This window comes from Lacerta agilis, chromosome 11, assembly GCF_009819535.1.
Source record: "Lacerta agilis isolate rLacAgi1 chromosome 11, rLacAgi1.pri, whole genome shotgun sequence".
NCBI classification, from domain to species: Eukaryota; Metazoa; Chordata; class Lepidosauria; order Squamata; family Lacertidae; genus Lacerta; species Lacerta agilis.
In genome coordinates, this window is record NC_046322.1 from 42,985,852 (window position 1) to 42,996,548 (window position 10,697).

The following is a 10,697-nucleotide window of genomic DNA, read 5'->3' on the forward strand; positions in this document are numbered from 1 at the left end:
TCTTTGCACATCAACTGGCTACATATTGGTCACACAATGTTGTCAGAAGGTCAATGGAATGACTAGCTATATGTAGCTACTTTTGTTTATGAAGAAGAACAGTCTGTAATTAACGTGTTGTGTTTCACCTAATTTGCTGTATTGAGTCACCAGCATCAGTAATATGAAGGTGCACAGGGCACAGAGGCCAGAGAGCAGGGATAAAAGAGGAGGAGGAGGAGGGAACAAATCTTCCTGCTGTGTTTTGTTAATACACATGGATTAAAATCAAACTCATAGAGCATCATCAACCAAATTTTCTGCAGAAGAAATCAAAGAGAGACACTACATGCTGAAAATCACTTTACAGACTGTTTTTTCCAGCTGCAGGACACAAAAAATATTCATAGGTGCAAAACAAAATGGTCTATTCTGATGATATTTTATTGTTTATTTAAGTGTTTTCAGAGTGGCTTCCTGGTGTATTTTTCCTTTTTTGTTTCTGTGGCTGCAATTATGTTGGATTCTTTTGTGTTAATGGATTTTTAAAAATGTATTTTACTTTGAATAGGGATTAGCAAGTGGTGGGAAGAATTCTAAAGCCTGAAAATAGTCATCAAAGCACATTAAAGAGAATTGTTCTTATTGATTACTTCATGGAGTAGATTGAAAATATCTCTTTGTTCTGCCACTGCAGGGTTGTTTAAATCTTTGTCTCAAGTTGCAATGCTGTAATGCCAGGGGAACATGTTGTGCCCTCTGATGCAGATTTTGCTTTGCTTTTTTATTGAGTCATCACCAACCATTCTGTTCTAAAGTTACTGTTGTTGCAGGGATTTTCAAACTTTTTCATACTCAATCTCACCATGTTAAAAAAGTAAATAAATCTCGAATTGCACCAAAAACAAAACAATTACATGAAAGCAAAGCATACACAATTATTAAGGTTTACAGTGAAATCTATACATGTCTACTCAAAAGTAAAATTCTGGGGTTGTGGTGCTCACAGGGCCGTCTCGTCCATAGGGGCTGGACTGAACAATGGGAGCTCAGCCCATCGCAGGGATTCAAACTGCTGACCTTCTGATTGGCAAGCCCTAGGCTCTGTGGTTTAGACCACAGGGTATAGGATGTCAGCCAAAGATGCCTAGATGTCTAGATAAAATCCTTTTATGGACACCTTATGAGGGCACATCTCCCTCTTATAAGCCACTTTATAGTAGTATTGGTCTGATAAGGATGTAGGTGCAAAATGTCACATTGGTGATAATTTTAAGTGTGGCTTCAAACAATTATCTTGCCAGTTATGCTTCTTTTCTCCTCTTCAAAATCCTTTACTTTCTTTTCTGCTATTTCTTTTCTGCTTTTTTTCACCCCTCCATTAAATACTCATGGGCAAATTTCGTAATCAGACAAATAATCGTTTTGTACATGTGAGTTGCAGGGGAACCAACTGCTCCCCCTTCTCAAGGAAGGGACCTTAATGGTCGTCTAGTCCAACCCCCTGCAATGTAGGAATTTCAGCTAATACATCCATGACAAACAGCCAGCCAACCTGTGCTTAAAAACATCCAAGGAGGGAGAGCCCACCACCTTCCGAGGGTGTCCATTCCATTGTCAAACAGCTCTATCCGTCATAAAGTTCTTCCTGATGTTTAGTCGGAATCTTCTTTCTTGTAACTTGAAGTCAGTGGTTCAGGTCCTCCCCTCCAGAGCAGGAGAAAACAAGCTTGCTCCATCTTCCATGTGGCAGCTCTTCAGTTATCTGAAGATGGTTATCATATCTCCTCTCAGTCTCCTCTTTTCCTTGCTAAACATACCCAACTCCCTCAACTGTTCCTCATAAGGCTTGGTTCCCAGACCCTTGATCATCTTGGTTGCCCTCCTCTGCACATGTTCAAGCTTCTCAATATCCTTAAATTGTGATGCCCAGAATTGGACACAATACTCCGGGTATGGTCTGACCAAGGAGGAATAGAGCAGAACTACTACTTTCCTTGATCAGGACACTAATACTTAATGTCCTATCTAAGGAAAGCATCACATTTCCCTACATACTGAATAATTTGCTCTGGGTGCAGGGTTTTGTGAGCCTACAAATTCAGGGTATACAACATCCATAAGCCACATAGGTACAGGGATGATTTCTGTCAGTCCAAATCAGTCATCAGGAGGGAGAGGATGGACCATGAACATAGAGTCAACCCTTCTCTTACCTGGGAAATCTCTTTCTAGATAGATATACTTTCCTCATGAGTGACAATAGTATGCATGGAAGATGGCAGAAAGATGTCTGGATTCAATGCCATGTAGCTAACATAAAGACACAATTATCAGCCTAAGCTAACCAGAAAGTCATTTACAGAACTGTGATGGAAGCTTTCAGTGGGGAGATATTTCCTTACCAGGATAGTCATTTAAACAGATGTGCATGAAAGAGCTTTCTTAGTTCACAAGCCGTACAAGATGTGCAATTAAATCTATTCATTCACCGGCAAACAGAAACATGGTCGATTCTGTCTTACCATCTTGAGTCTAATACAAGTTTATTCCTTCAACCCTTTGATTCCTCTATCAATATTCCTTTCACTTACATCATTAGGCATCTAAACAGATTACCATCTAGATATTGTGTATAATGTCCAAGGAAAATAAAGAAGGACATCTACGTTTACAAATACACATGGAGTGTATTATTACATTTCTTTAACATTCCTTTTTAAATTGGTGGCTTTTAGCTCTCTCCCTCTTTTATCTAATCTGTGTCTAACTCCTTGGAACAGAATTATCTGGAAAATATTTTTATTTTATTCTTAAAAACCCTCTTTGAAAGTTGTTGTTTTGCATAACAGTTTTTTATTACACTCTTTACAATGGGAATGCATCCAGCTTAGCCTCCCCCAACCTGGTGCCTTCCTGCTGTTTTGGACTGCAATTCCCATCAACCCTGATTGGATTGCCCAGTGGCTAGGGTTTATGGGAATTGTAGTCCATAAGAGCTGTAGGGCAATAGTCAGGGATGACTAATCCAAATGCTCAATTTGCCATTCAGTCCTTCAAAAGGATGCAATCTGACTTCTAGAAGACATCTGAAAGCAGCCCTGTTTAGGGAAGCTTTTAATATTTGATGAATTATTGTATTTTAATATTTTGCTGGAAGCCGCCCAGAGTGGCTGGGGAAACCCAGCCAGGTGAGCGGGGTATAAATAATAAATTATTATTATTATTATTCCGCTTGAAGCTCATAGCCTGTGCCTATGATTTATTAATCTGACCTGTTCCCACATCCGCTCCAACTCGTATGATAATTGCTGCAGTGATTTGCCAGTGCAGGGTGAACTTACTAGAATCTGGAGTGGAATGGAAGTCAAAGCATCCAGAGGAACTTCCCCCAACATGAGAGCTTGCTCTATTGGAGGAATATAGGAAGCTAGGCTCTGTATACACTATAACTTTAAAGCACATTCAGATCACATCATTCCCCTCAAAGGATTCTGGGCACTGGAATTCGTTAAGGGTTGCTAGGAATTCTAACTCTCTGAGGGATGAACTACAGTTCCCAGAATTCTTTGAGGGAAAGAATGTGCCTCGAAAGTGCCTTAAAGGTATAGTGTGTAACCTTACAACTGAATCAGACAGTTGATCCACTTAGCTCTGTGTTTTCCACATTGGCTGGCAGTGGCTCTGCAGGGTTTCAGACAGCCATCCTCCCCACCCCCAACCCCCACCTTCACCTGGAGATGCTAGGGATTTTGGCATGCAAAGCACATGGTTTACCACTGAGTTATTGCCGTTTCTCTGGATCCAGACCATTTTCTTGTGAGCGAACCTGCTGGGTGGTTTTTGCTTCACACTCAGGACTAAATTAGGCATGTCATGGGAGATGGTTTTTTAGGCAGGCTTATGTTAAAAATGAGGGTGGCGCTGTGGGTTAAACCACAGAGCCTAGGGCTTGCCGATCAGAAGGTTGGCAGTTCGAATCCCCACGACGGGGTGAGCTCCCATTGCTTGGTCCCTGCTCCTGCCAACCTAGCAGTTCAAAAGCACGTCAAAGTGCAAGTAGATACATAGGTACCGCTCCGGCGGGAAGGTAAACGGCATTTCCGTGCGCTGCTCTGATTCGCCAGAAGCGGCTGAGTCATGCTGGCCACTTGACCCGGAAGCTGTTGGCCGGCTTCCTTGGCCAGTAAAGCGAGATGAGCGCCACAACCCCTGAGTCGTCTGCAACTGGACCTAATGGTCAGGGGTACCTTTACCTTTACCATTATGTTAAAAATGGCTTATGTATTACTCCTTGCTTTCCCCAGCAATTTTATTTAAAAAAAAAAACAAGAAGAAGAAGAACAAGAAAGGGAAATGTGTCTTTGCTTCAAAAATTATTCTACCTACAGGTCAAATGCTTGCTTCTACCAAGCTCAGCTACAGCAAGTTCAGATTTATATATCATAAGAATACAGGCCCTCTATCCTATGGGTAGAAGTAGCCAATTTCCCAAAGTTAGGGCTTAAATATCTGAAGTTCTGAACACAGCAAATCCTCATGGAAATCCTCCCATACATTTTGAAGGCAGCGGGGCGATAAACACCAAGTGCATCTCTGTGGAAAGGATGAAATGATTTTGTTCCGTGATTGTTTTGAACCTCTGAGGATTCCTCATCTTATTTTTGCACAGCATCAAATATCTTGGCCAAGAAAAACATTTCTTTACTCTGGTGGCAAAAGGAAGTGTGCCCTTTCAAAGAATCAAAGAATCACAACAGCAGCACTAACACCCCCTGTTCCTCTTGCCTCTACACAATTTCCAGTGTTTTCCAAAAGGAGCTGTAAGATTTTTAACTGTAAGTGGCTCTGAACTTTTAAAACTGAGGAGGGAGGGAGGGAGGGGGAGAGAGAGAGAGAGAGAGAAAGAAAGAAAGAAAGAAAGAAAGAAAGAAAGAGAAAAGAGGAAGGGAAGAAGGAAGGAAGATGAGGTGACTGGTTTCCTGCATAGCTTTTCAGAAAGAAAAAAAGACATTCAGTCAGGAAAATAATTCTACTTACAAAAGAAAGGGGGCAGGCAAAGGTCGTCTTCAGCATCAAAAATAGCCTTGCCACAAACAGTTCCAGCTATCTTTGAAAGGCGATTCCTCATGTTGTCTTGATGGCACCAAATGTCTAAATTCCAACAAAACAATACAAAAAAACCCAAACCTATGTGTAGCAGTACTTTCCCAACTAACTAACTAACTAACTATATTTATAAAACACAAAATTAGAGGGACTGCCTAGTCCAATCTCCTTCTCAGTGCAGGGAATCCAAAACTAGAGCATCCTAGAGCAGTGTTTCCCAAACTTGGGTTTCCAGCTTGTGTGTGTGTGTGTGTGTGTGTGTGTGTGCTACAGACCAGTGGTCAGGGATGATGGGAGTTGTAGTCCAAAAACAGTTGGAGACCCAGGTTTGGGAAACACTGGTTTAGAGCATGGATATCCAAACTCTAACAGTGGAGGGAACCCATTTCCTTGGGCTCCATTGCCAGACTGTTTTTACTGTGTAGAAGTTTCTCCTTCTGTTCCACCAAGTTCTACTTTTTTTTAACCTGAATAGACAGATTTCTTATAAGCACATTAGGCTGCAGTTATTTACCTGGGAGTAAGCCGCATACATAGTAGGACTTACTTATGAGTACTGCATGAGACTGGGCTGTGTGATCAGTGAAGAGGACAGTGAAGGGAAGGAAATGAGGCAGGGGCAGGTAATGCAGGGTCAGGGAGGTTTATTCACTGTCAAATCATCAAGAAGAAGAAGAAGAAGAAGAAGAAGAAGAAGTATTTATACCCCACCTTTTTCCCTGACAGGACCCAAAGCAGCTTACAGATAAAAACACAAAGTTTTTGATGTTTCATGTTTTATCATGTTTCTAATATTCTGTTGGGAGCCGCCCAGGGTGTCTGGGGAAACCCAGCCAGATGGACGGAGTATAAATATATTATTATTATTATGAAGAGCATCACGTTGGGATCACATCTAAGTCTAGTTATAAAGCTTTATGGCTATGTATTGAGGTATGCAAATGTGGATCTGCCCTTCCCCACATGGGATATAATGCTTCATGGGACATAACAACAAGCATAACTTGTGAACAGTGATGAACTGCTGTGGGAAAATATTCTGAAATGATCATTAAAGCACCCAAAAATGCAATATTGTTTGGGCCTTGAACTTCAGAGGGTTCAGCGTCAGGACTTGTGTACTACAAAACATTGCTGTTATTAATCATACTCGGAAGTGTTTCCTTGATCTACCCAACCATCTTCTGTTACATAGTGAGAAAACACAAATTTGAATCATAGCCAATGAATATAGAACCCCATTTCTCATCTCAAATGCCAGTGTTCCCAAATGGTCTCATTCATTCATTCATTCATTCAAAGCTCAAATGTTCTGAAACCAGATTACCCTCTGAATTTGGACTGTTGTATCAAAAAGAAAAAGAAGGCAAATTTCTCCAAAGGGATATTGAACTCCAAGTTTCTCCAAAGGGATATTGAACTGAGAAGTGACAGAATTGGAGATTAAAATTACCAAACGTATAAAACATTGCAAATTATTGGTACATTGATTTTATTGTCGATAAATATAACATGATGTGAGGTGTTATCATGGGGAAACTGTGTGCCTATTGAATTAATTAGACAGTGCACAGAAGTAGAATTTTAAGAGCCAGGAGAGCATTTCTCTTCCTCTTTTCAATTGCTCAGAATAATAATAATTGCTCAGACAAAAATAATAAGAATTGCTGATGCACAGGAGAGTGGCCTAGTGAACACCACCATCTCCACCCCCCCCCTTAAGTCCTGCATTCACCCAGCAGATAATTCCACTGAATTCAACATGGCTTACTTCTGAATGAAAACACATAGGATTGCACTGTTAATAGTAAAACACTCCCCCTCCCTAAGGCTAAATCACATTATTTTTTCAGGAACTGACAATGGCTCTCTCCAAGGTCTCAAGCAGAAAGGCTTTTTTTTTTTTTTGTTTCATCTGGTACGTGATCTTCGTAACCAGAGATGGCAGGGATGGAACAATGGCTGTACAAATTGACGGAATTTGCAGAACTTGCAAATATGACAGCCAAAATAAGGAATCAGGATTAAAAAAAGACAAAGGGTGAATGGGACAGTTTTGGGGAATATATATCTTTTTAATGATACTAAAAATCAATTTACAAGTACTGTAGAGGTATTCCTATGAACAACAGTTAAATACAATGAGGGATTAGAAGAGGAAAAGTAAAGTGGACTAGTAAACTGATACGCAGCAATGATAGGTTTATCAATATGTAATGCCCTGGAAGGCCAGGTTGGGTAGACTGCACAGAAATTATGTATGGTGGTAAAGTATGATGTGTACATAGAAAAAAGGGAAAATGCATAAACAATTAAAAAGAAATAACCTGGCACCTTCTGCACGCAAACCATGTTCTCTTCCAATACATTATTACAATCTGAATAACATAACTCGCCACCTATCCATTCTCTTCAGCCCCTATCCGTTCTCTTCAGTCCTATGGACCAATCCAGAACTGAGCTGTGCAGGGAGAACACAGAAGAAAATAAAAAGTATTACAACGTGCAAACATCCCTCTGTTCAAAACATCAGTTTCCTGATATCCGCTAGTGAATCTTCACTAACAGGAAGCCAGCGCTTGTTTATCACTGCAACCCTGGTACAAAAGGGAGAGGTTGCTCAATATTTTTAGAGCAGCAATTATTGATTACGCTCATGAAAAAATATAGCTGAATGTGCATTTTGCCGTACTGTATTACGTATCATTCCAACGCTTGCTAAACCTGGATAAAATTGAGAGCTCAGGCATATACCGTTGTTGTGTGTTTCTGTAACTGAAGCTTATTAGGGTTGGCTGCACTAAGGCAAAAAAGTGTCAATAGACTGCCAGTGTGTTCTCATGGGAACTACCGGTAATTGTTAGATTACTTCCCTTAAGTGTTCTTAATGGCTACGAAATATCTCCTTCCCTACTAGCAAAGGATGCTGCAATCTAGATGTCTCTGTGTGGAGACAGATGGCAGTTTCAGGCCCACAAACCACAATTTGAGAGTGACCCAGAGATCTGAGTGTGAGCTGTTAAGTTATCTCCCTGGAGATCTAATGTGAGAGAGCAGTAGACTTTGGCTATCCCTTTATGTGTTTAAACTGTGCCTCCACCTATGTTCATATTTGCAAATAAACACAATAAATCTCCAGATATCTCCTTGCAAAGGAAACCAAACATTGGTAAGTGTTGCAGTTTTGGAGCTTTTCACTGTTAGGAGAAGCAGGGTGAGCACAAGAAAATAATTACCCTTCAAGGTCTAGGCAGGTCAATGGTTTGCTGTGGATTGATTTTTTTCTAAGTCACAAATGGCAAAAAGTTTCAGTTCAGGATATAAATTAATATTGCCATTTTCTCTCAATGACAAAGTATGTATTGCGATCCTTTTTGCAAGTGAGTGAATCATGGAATCAGAGCTCAAAGTATATTAGGATTAGTCACACAAGACCACTTTCAGAACATACCGGTACTTCACTGCAAAATGACAGACAAAATCACAGATGAGGTGTTAGAGAGGCTATTGGGGGGAAAAGTTGAGTGACCTAGCCAACCCCCTAACCCTATTCCTGGGGTCTCTTTCTGGTACATTAACGGAAGCCAGAGGTAGTAGGAAAGACATTACCAGAAAAAAATAGCCATGAAACCAAGAATAAATGGTTTCACAAGGCACCACTTGGATATTCCTCTGTGCTGTTAGAGAAGCCAGATCAAAAAGAGCAACAGCTGCTGGTTCAATTACTTTTGGCCACATCTGACATTTATTGACTTTCAGCCAAGACTGGGCCACTGAGGAACATAACTTATATTGTTCTATTCAGGAAATGTTACAGGTAAATGAAAAGTGGCAGACTGGCTTTTATTTTCAGAGTCTCAGAGCTTTCTGTACAATAATTAACGGGCTCAGGGTTACCGCTTCAAGCCATTACGGAGAGCCAAAGGAAAGTACAAATGCAGGGTGCATTCATTCTGCAGCATCCTCTGCAACATCAGGAGTGAAGGCGTGTGTCCTTCTTTTCTATAGCAAAAATAAAACATTGACCTGAAAATCAATATGGCCCAATCAGAGAGGTAAGGAAACTGTGATTGCAGAAATTCAGAATTGAGCTTGAGGGGAAGGTGGAATGTGTGAGGAAATACTAAACTCCACAGTTGACATGACAGAGCTTTATAAAGCGGTCCTTGACTAAATGGCAGAGGGATACTTCATATGCCATAGCAGGAACAACTAATGCGGACCCCCAACTTCCATCAGTCCCAAACGAGCATGGCCAATGGTCAGGGATTGTGGGAACTGTAGTCCAACAACACCTGGAAGGCATTGCATTGGGTACCACTTGTTAGAGGTGATGGGTAAGATTCAAATAAGTCATACTCAGAGTTAAAATTCATTGACTTAAGTTAGTGATGACCTACTTGAGTCCATTACAGTGGTACCTCTGGTTAAGTACTTAATTGATTCCAGAGGTCTGTTCTTAACCTGAAACAGTTCTTAACCTGAAGCACCACTTTAGCTAATGGGACCTCCCGCTACCACTGCGCCACCAGAGCACGATTTCTGTTATTATCCTTTGGTTCTTAACCTGAACCGTTATTTCTGGGTTAGCGGAGTCTGTAACCTGAAGCGTATGTAACCTGAAGCGTATGTAACCCAAGGTACCACTGTAATTTCAATGGGTTGTATCCAGCTAAATTCCACTGAGTAAACTCATTGATATTAGTTGACCTATGTTAACCATGGGCATTTATTTCAAGGGGTCTACTGTAAATAGGATGAGCATTGGATACAACCCAACTGGTCTGCTCTGAGCAGGACTCTTGTCAGTTACCACCCTACAAATGCATATGTCCATGTGACAGACACCATCATGTTTCATGTGCTATGGAGTAGAGCTGGTAAAAGACACCACATAGGTGAACAATGAGTAGATAGAGGGAATGCTCAAGGTGTGTACAATTGGGAAGGTTCAAAAAGCAGGGTAGGGTGTGTGTGAATTAGTACCATGGACAGGGAATGCAGAGGTGCTGTTTACAATTACAAGCTAAAAAATAAAACATGAAGAAAATATCCAGCAGGCTCCAAGACTTTTCACACAGGGAGGGTTCAGGCCAGCAGAAGCAAACAAAAGGTTATATTCCCCACTAAACATAGATGGATCAGCCTATTTCTGTCCCATTACATTTTTGCATGTACTCAATCATAGGTCCATTCTACCCCATTTTTAACATTTTTTAAAAAGCATGAAAAGTTAGCATTTTAACTGTGCACATTTTAATGCATTTGCCACATTAAAAATACATTTTTGCAGTGTTTTTTTCTGGGGGGGACGCAGGGATATGCATACCCCTAAATATTTTGTGAATCTAAGTTTGGCCTCATTGAGGGGCAATATTTCAAAATGAGTAGGAAAATGAGAGTACCCCTAAACATTTTTTAAGAATTTTTTTATACTTTCCAATGCATTTCCCACCTACAAAGCAAAAACAAAAAAACCATGCAGCTTCCTGATAAAAGTGCGCTTTTGTACACATTTTTCAAACCAAAACTGCACCACAAAATTCCAGGAAGTGTGCACTCCAATAACTGTGTTCTGATCTACATTGAGGTCTAGCCCTGGCAAATTA